The sequence below is a fragment of the Mytilus trossulus genome, chromosome 11 (genome assembly GCF_036588685.1).
Source record: "Mytilus trossulus isolate FHL-02 chromosome 11, PNRI_Mtr1.1.1.hap1, whole genome shotgun sequence".
Taxonomy (NCBI): domain Eukaryota; kingdom Metazoa; phylum Mollusca; class Bivalvia; order Mytilida; family Mytilidae; genus Mytilus; species Mytilus trossulus.
The window spans coordinates 18,767,767-18,776,192 of record NC_086383.1 but is presented as its reverse complement, the minus strand read 5'-3'; the positions used below and the strand labels follow the sequence as shown (position 1 = coordinate 18,776,192).

The window sequence follows — 8,426 nt, the reverse complement described above, 5'->3', positions numbered from 1 at the left end:
AGCTTTGTTAAATAAAAAAATAGTAAATTTTAATCATTCAAAAATGATATTTCTTGGCACCATGAAGCCATTTAAGTACCATGTCATGATGCCATCTTGTTTTCATAACAATTATTTGATCATTATTGATATTCATTGAATAATTTTTAATTACAAAGTTGCTTTAAGTTTAACACTTCAAGAAAAAAACAAAACTTTTATTTTTTAAATTATTTTTTCTTGCTTAAAGAAAAATATTCTAAAAACTAAATTGTGACTTTTTGTCCTGTGACTTTTTGTCCGTGACTTTTTGTCTGTGACTTTTTGTCCTGACTTTCTGTCCTACATTCGTCCATACAACGTATAAAAAAAGAAGTGTATGTTATTAGTATTTCACATGCCTTGTTTTCGCCTTGAAGCTCCGATTATTCAGAGGGTTTCAGACAAGATGATGAAAATAACGTGCAAGATACTTTTTTCGATAATCGTGAAGAGACAATTTTAATTCCCATTCCTCCATGCACTCTACCCCTGTTGAATTGTATATTTATAATTCCTCGTGCTTTTAATTAGCCCCCCCCCCCCCCCCCCCCTTTCGTGGTTACCGTTATGCCAACAAATACCCGAGGCTTGATTTACAAGTAAAAATCATGGTCGGATCTAGCCATGATAAAGGGGGTTCCAACTACATGTCTCCATTAAATAAGGGGTGTCATTGCCGCTGGGTTTATGTTACCCCACCCTTTTCATATAATTTACATTTCAAAAGTGTATACCTTATTCATATATTGTGTAGGTTAAAATGTTATCTTTTCCCATATTGTTTGCGTTTTGATTGGTGTGTAATGCAACAGTGCAATACCTAAGTGTCAAAAGAGAGTTTTTCACGACCTGTTCACATATTTTTAAGGTTCCTATATTAAAACTTTCCCTGATGCACAGGTAACCTATTCCAACGGAACGTCCTATCACCTTGTATATCTTTTATATATGCTTTGGATTTCAAATATTTTGGCCACGAGCATCACTGAAGAGACATGTATTGTCGAAATGCGCATCTGGTGCAACAAAATTAGTACCGTTGATTTTATTGTATATAGGTCCTTGAGAGGATTCCCGAGATTATCATGTATGCAATGATTGCTCACAAAAAGCTAGGGGAGTCCAACCCCGGATGCCATCCCCTTCGACCCGCCACAGAATACAGATTGTTATTTTAAAGTCATATACTATACTATAGCCACATAGCCACTATATATATAATATAGTACTAGAACCGAACATCTGTTTTTGGTTATAAATACATACACCACATCTTCCTATGTCTATACATGTATCTCAGGTCTATATAGCTGATTTACCGTAAATAACTGCGAGAACGTGAATAAAACACAAGTTGATAATTGTCTCTTCTCTGCTAATGTTAATGTGCATGCAATATTCACTATGATTTACTTGTGATACCACCGACACTAATAATAATCAGGGGCGTAGCTAGAAAAAAACGATGTGGATCCAAGCAAATACCGCCGAGCGGAGGGAGGCGAAAAAATTTTGGGACCATAATATGCAGAAAAAGTTTTTTTTCGGTTTCCGGTCATAGGACGATTAAAAAAGGAGCTATATGTAGATAAAAATTTAGGAATGTAAAACTATAAATCTTTTGAATAGAGTAATACATAAACAACACATATTTGTTATGCATAATTTACTCAAAATTGTCCAAAATCTGCTCTTCAGGTCTGGACAGAAACAAAATTCTCTATTACTTTGTCAATATTCACACTGAAATCCCGTTGAATATGCAGTTAAATGTAACTGTCGTTGTTCATTGTTGATCGTACATTAAATTTGTTTTCAATAACATTCGTAGAACCGTGACTGATAGATCTCAATCATTTTATAGTGGCACTCGTGAGATGTTATAAACCAGCGTACGTGTTAGGCATCGAGCGATCTCCCATTGAATTCGTCAAATTTACATGCCAGGTCAGTTTCGTACGTTTCAGACAATATTGAGATTTGTTCGTTTGGGATATAAACGTATATACACTTTTGGTATTAAGCTGTATCTTGCCTCCGAATGACCTTACATCACCTCCAAATAACCTTTTGACGTCAAGCAATAATCACTTTTTGGTTGTGACGTCATATGTTTTGAATTATGAAGTCAAAGTTTACGGGAACCTGTGTGATGTTATGTAATGGCGGACAAATTTGCATACAAGTGTAAATACGTCTATTTCCTACAAGTTAACCCGATGAAGGCTAATTACCTACAAAATAATAGGTGCTCCTTTACTGGGAAGGACATTTCGGATCCGATCAATTTATTGGTTCCGTTCCCCCGTTCTACACTTCTCCTCAGAAAAAATGCCTTGCAATGCGTCATAATTATCTGGACTACTAACTTTCTTCCATATAACTTCGAAAACAGACAATAATCTATTTCATTGGATGAGATTGGGCTCACGGATTTTTTAATGGATTGGTAATTTTTATTTATAGCACAAGTTTACCAAACAAGATTAATCATATTTTTCACCCTACAAATCAAATGGTTGCCTCCTGACTGACTTACACCTACACTACTCACTAGCTATTCAGATGGGGGATGATTACCTCAGTCATGTTTCTGTGATTCCCTATAGGCCTATAATCAACAAAATTTTTCACACAAAAAGGGGGGCAGGGATTTCTCCTTAATAAGAAATCTCTATTGTCAGCATAAGCTCATACATGTCATATAAATTTGCCTTTTGAAGAACTGAAATTAATATGAGACGGCTAATGATTTTTGAGATGCTTTACATTAAAATACATCCATGTGACATACACAATTATATATAATTAGATTAGATCCAAATTTAAAAAGCTATTTTTTTCAATATTTAAATAATGTAGGATCAAATCTTGATACTTGTATGTAGTTGAAATTGTTAGCATTAAACATTAAAAAATGAACACCCAAAATTTTAACATAAGAGTGACCATGTAGTCTTTATTAATGTATGCTATTGTTATGAAACTAGGTCATTGTAGGTAAACTGTCATCTATTCCCTTAAATCTTTGTTCCCAGTCACCCCAAGTTTGATTTAAATTAGACAAGTATATCTACTCTATTAGCATGATTAGGTCTCTAGTTTGGATAGTTAATGACTTGCAAATTAAAATAATACTACTCCCAAATTTATATTTCTTTAAATATTATGGATGAAATAGCAAGTAAGAGATGAAATTAAATTGGATGAAATGTGGCATTTATTTTTATTAAAGTAGTATGTCTGATGTTGTCAAACTTAATTATAGACCCTTAAGGGGTGGATCCAGTCATTTTAAAAAGGGGTGGGGTGGGATTCTAACCCAGGACAAAAGGGGAAGGGGGGTCCAATTACATGTCCCCATTCAAATGCATTGATAATCCAAAAAAGGGGGGTTCCAATCCCTTGAACCCCCCTCTGGATCTGTGCCTGCCCTTTAAAAATAAAGTGATCCTTATTTTGAGTTAAAGCTTATACATGTTATAGATTTTTCTATAATGCTTCTCAGGGGCGGATCCAGCCATTTTCAAAGGGGGGTCCCAACCATGAGTAAAGAAGGGTTCCAACTATAATATCTCCCATTCAAATGCATTGATCAGTAAAAGAAAAGTATTCCAACCCTCTAATCTATGGTCATGTTGTTGTCTCTTTGACACATTCCCTTTTTCCATTCTCAATTTTATCATGTAGTCGTCGTTGTCCCAGGACATTTAGTTTCCTCTTAATTACTTTAGTACAAGTTGATAGAAATCTGTGAAATTCAAACACAAGGTTTGTGACCAGAGTTTTTGTTCAGAGTTTATGAATTAGGGGCCAAAAGGGGCCAATATTAAACTTAGTTTGATTTTATATAAAATTGAATTAGGGGCCAAAAGGGGCCAATATTAAACTTAGTTTGATTTTATATAAAATTGAATTATTGGAGTTCTTTGATATATATATGCCAAATCTAACTGTGCATATAGGTTACAATACACCATTAGATTTTATGGGCGCAGCCATTTTATGAGCATAACATGGTATTCAGAATTAAGAGTATGGCGAATCCTGATTGGTCGATATGTGCTCCCGTTATTTTTTATTTTTAGAGACTTCGTGCACTCTGCTTTAAAATACAAAAGGCAAAATAAAAATTATTCCGTAGCCCTAAAGGCACTGAGATGACTTTTCAACGCTAGGACAAGACCCGTATTTTTAAGGGCAAAATTGATAGGCATGGGAGATAAGTACAAAATACGCTAAGAAAAGCAACGCGACCCTATATTTTTTAGACCAAAATATACTGTCCTAATAACTTTTCTTTGATTCTAGCAAGGTTTCGTTAGGAAAATCAACTTTCTAAAGTCTGTATCTCGAAAAAGGCTACCATTGTCGCCTATGGGGAAATTAATTGTTTATTTCAATCTTTAGATTCCTAGTTTTTTGGTCTTGTTTACATTGGTCTACCTTAAGGTCCAAAGGGTCCAAAAATAAACTTATTTTGATTTCAACAATATTTAAATTCTTGGTGTTCAGATTAATATGCTGAATCTGAATATTTACTTAGATTTTTTTATTAAGGGCCCAAATTTCAAGTTGGTCCAAATCGGGGTCCAACATTTTACTTTGTTTGATTTCAACAAAAATTGATTATATGGGGCTCTTTGATATGCTGAATCTAACCATTCGTTAAGATTTTTTATATTTTGGCCCATTATCAAATTGGTCTACATTGAGTTCTAAAGGGTCCAAAATTTAACTTTATTTGATTTCATCAAAAAATGAATTAATGGGATTCTTTGATCATGTTGATATGCTGCATCTAACCATGTATTGAGATTTTGAATATTGGATCATTTTAGAGGTTAATTGTCAATTTAAATTTTTTTAAGTACTTGGACCACATTCAGTCTGTGTCAGAAACCTATGCTGCATCAACTATTGAATCACAATAAAAATTTAAAATTCAGAGTTGTATCGAGCTTGAATGTTGTGTCCATACTTGCCCAAACTGTTCTGGGTTCAACCTATACGTTTGTATCAAGCTGAGCCATGCATAGCATTTTTATTGGTTATTTATATATTAATTTGAAATTTTGACAAGTGAGACACATACAGATTTAAATACTGTTAACAATATTTCAGAGTTTAACATAGTCAAGCGAAACAAATTATAGAAGAATAGTTGAATCATGTCTTTTTTGTCAAATGAAAAATTAGTACGAACACAAAGAAAAGTATGGGAATGTTTGTTTTTTAAACTATTGACCAGGGTGAAAGTCTTTGAAAGTCATGACTGGCAAAAAGTTTGTGAAATGAAATAGCACAAATATTCCATTCTTTTTAAATATAACTGCATATAAAGAAAAACACAAACTGATGTTTAATAATAATTTTTACCCTTTTTATGTTTTATAGGACAAGAAATATAGAAAAATAATATAAAATATAAACAGTTGCAATAGAAATGAGCGCAAAACAAGATAAACAGAATACAACAAGGCCTAAATGGTAAGACCACTTCTATATACTGTAAATTCAGATTTTTCAGGGAATGGACAACTTATTGTGATTACAAAAAAAATCTGCGTAAAGATCTATATAGTTACATGATATATATATATATGTTTCTGTTATCAAAATATGATTTCTTATTTCTGCGATACTCACCCAGTCACATTATTCGCATTACTAAAAAGTTTGGATAATTTCTGAATGACAGTAATAAAAGAAATTGCCTTTGAATGATGACTCATAAAAAAATAAGAAAATGTGGTATAGTAAATGAGTGACTTATCCACCAGAGTTCAATGAAGCGGATGCAAGAAATTAAAGGCCAATCATGGGCCTGCCTTCAATAATGAGAAAACACTTCCTTTATAGGTCATTCATTAAAGATCTCAACATATAAAGATTTAAACAATCCAATTTAGTTCAACATGTTCAAAGGCAATAACAATTAATAAAAAAAAAATCAGGCCGAATATAAAATATTGTTTGTTTCTCCAATCCCGACTGACCCTGCAAAAATTGTCCTACTCATAAAATTTTATTGTCAAAACTAAGCCAAATATTATTATATTCATTTCTGATTTTCGGGCTTACTGGATCATCAGATAATATTCAGGCTTTTGTGAAAAATAAAATTATTTACCAACCTACCTACCCACACCTGCCTTGTCAGAATAGGGATTAGGGAAACAAACAATATATTAATTTAGGCCTCATGTCTGTGAGCACTCAACCTGACCATAATATAGGACAGTGGTTCAAATATTAACACAACATATGAACATTCTATAACAACTATTGCAAGTGGCTCAACTTTAAATATCACTGCAAGGCACTAAACAAAGAATATTAAATACAAAGCACTGAAATAAGAGAACTCATAAGCATGACAAGTAAGAATATCAAATGAAAGTTTCTCAAAATGTTCATTAAAACATGATAAAATAAGCTTATTTATATTGCTGTTTTTTTCTCAATTTATAACAATTTTTTTTAATTTTGTGTATTTATAGGTCAGATATCTTGGTTTTTATGATCATCAACAGGTCCTGGAGGTCTATACTGAAGAGGAATTTTAATTGTTAATACTTTTCTACATTATGTGCTAATTGGATTATTAATGTGAAATGAACTCAACTGTGTGTTTTTCTGGAAAAAGAAATAGAAAAAATCCTACAAAATTGCTATAAACAAAATGGAGTACTATCAAAGAACACAATTGTGTAAAATGTAACAACCTACATTCATTCACTGATGGATTATGGAGAAATTAAGAAAAAATAATAGTATCTTTGTCATGTTTGTTGTCGAAATAAACACCTGCTTTATCCATTCATGTACATGGATCCATCATATCAAATATACAAAGAAGATGTTTGAAGAACATGTTGCCAAAATTTATTCAACAAATTGAAGGAAGATGTCATGTGGATTGAATTATTTATGCACTGAACTGTTATGTAGGGGGTCGAATACACAGCAGCTGAAACAGAAGACAAGTTAATTTGACATGAAAAGTGTTTATTTTATTTTATATTCAAATATGAGCACAATATTAATAACATCACAAATGGTATGATATTCATAGCGTTTTGCTTATTATTGTATTGTCTTAAACATGCTAAATAGTCAGCCTTTTGTTTCTGTATGTTTAATACTCACCATAGAAATTTGTATTACAGTATTAAAGTTTTAATTATCTTTTGTATCAATAGTTCAGTCTAGGAGAAAATATATTAATACTGTTTGTACTGTTATGAAATTTCCATAGAGGAAAAACATTTCCTTAATGGAAATTTGATGTTCAGAAATTTCCCTAGAGGAAATTTGAAGAACAATGATTTCCTCAGAGGAAATTTTTTGTCTTGAATTTTCCTCCAAGGAAAAGTGTTTGTCAAAAATTTCCTCACAGGAAAAAGTATTTCCTCCAAGGAAAATTTGAAGCTACAAATTTCCTCACAGGAAAAAGTTTTTCCTCAAAGGAAAATTTGAAGCTGCAAATTTCCTCGAAGGAAAATTTGAAGCTTCAAATTTCCTCAAAGGAAAAAGAATTTCCTCAAAGGAAAAAGAATTTCCTCTAAGGAAAAAGAATTTCCTCAAGGGAAATAGAATTTCCTCAAAGGAAATAATTATGCAGCAAATTCCCTAAGGAAAATCTTTTTCCCTTGAGGAAAAAACAATTTCCCTTGAGGAAAAATCTTTTTCCTTCAGGGAAATTTGATTTCCCTTGAGGAAAAGTACTTTTCCTCTGAGGAAATTGTTGAAAAAAGGGGCATAACTTTTTCAACAGTGGTGCTAGAGCCAAAATTTTTTAGGACAAATATCAGGGAACCAATACCTACCAAGTTATCAACTTTGTTTTGACTTAACTCCAAAAATTAAGGTGACAACTTTTGCACTCAGCGGAATTGCAAACTTGTCCCGGAGACTGTTCACGGTTTGTGTCAATTGAATAACCCAAAAATACCAAAAGTTTCATAGGTGACCATTTAGATTTTTCATTTTTAGGAACAAATCCACTCTGAATTAAATCTTGTCTCACTTGATTGGACATAGTTTTGCAAGTTTCTTCGTCCGTATGAGTGCCTAAACCATCATCTAGGTACATTAAAACTTGTTTACCTTCACCCCTCCACATTTTATAAGTGGTCTTGTGATCTTAGTAAATATATAACATGCTGACGAAAGTCCAAACGGGAGAACCAAAAACTTATACCATTTTTCGGTGTTTTCATGCCTCCAGGAAAAACCCTAAAAATTCTGTATGTGGCATAAAAATATTAACATGGTGATATGCCGACACAATATCAAACTGGACACAAAAAGAATTGTTTGTGATAAACTGCATGGCTATGCGAACATCTTCAAATTTTACACTTGATTTCCAAAGATGTTTGTTAACATGACAGAGGTCT

General features: G+C 32.6%; 1 long non-coding RNA gene across 1 annotated transcript; it reads left to right on the top strand.

Moving 5' to 3' along the window:
• Window positions 1–2,304: 2,304 nt before the first annotated feature.
• LOC134689580 (uncharacterized) lies at window positions 2,305–7,212 on the top strand. Its single transcript, XR_010101870.1, has 3 exons — window positions 2,305–2,470; window positions 5,419–5,511; window positions 6,525–7,212. It is a non-coding gene; the product is annotated as an uncharacterized LOC134689580 (long non-coding RNA).
• The last annotated feature ends 1,214 nt before the right edge of the window (window positions 7,213–8,426 follow it).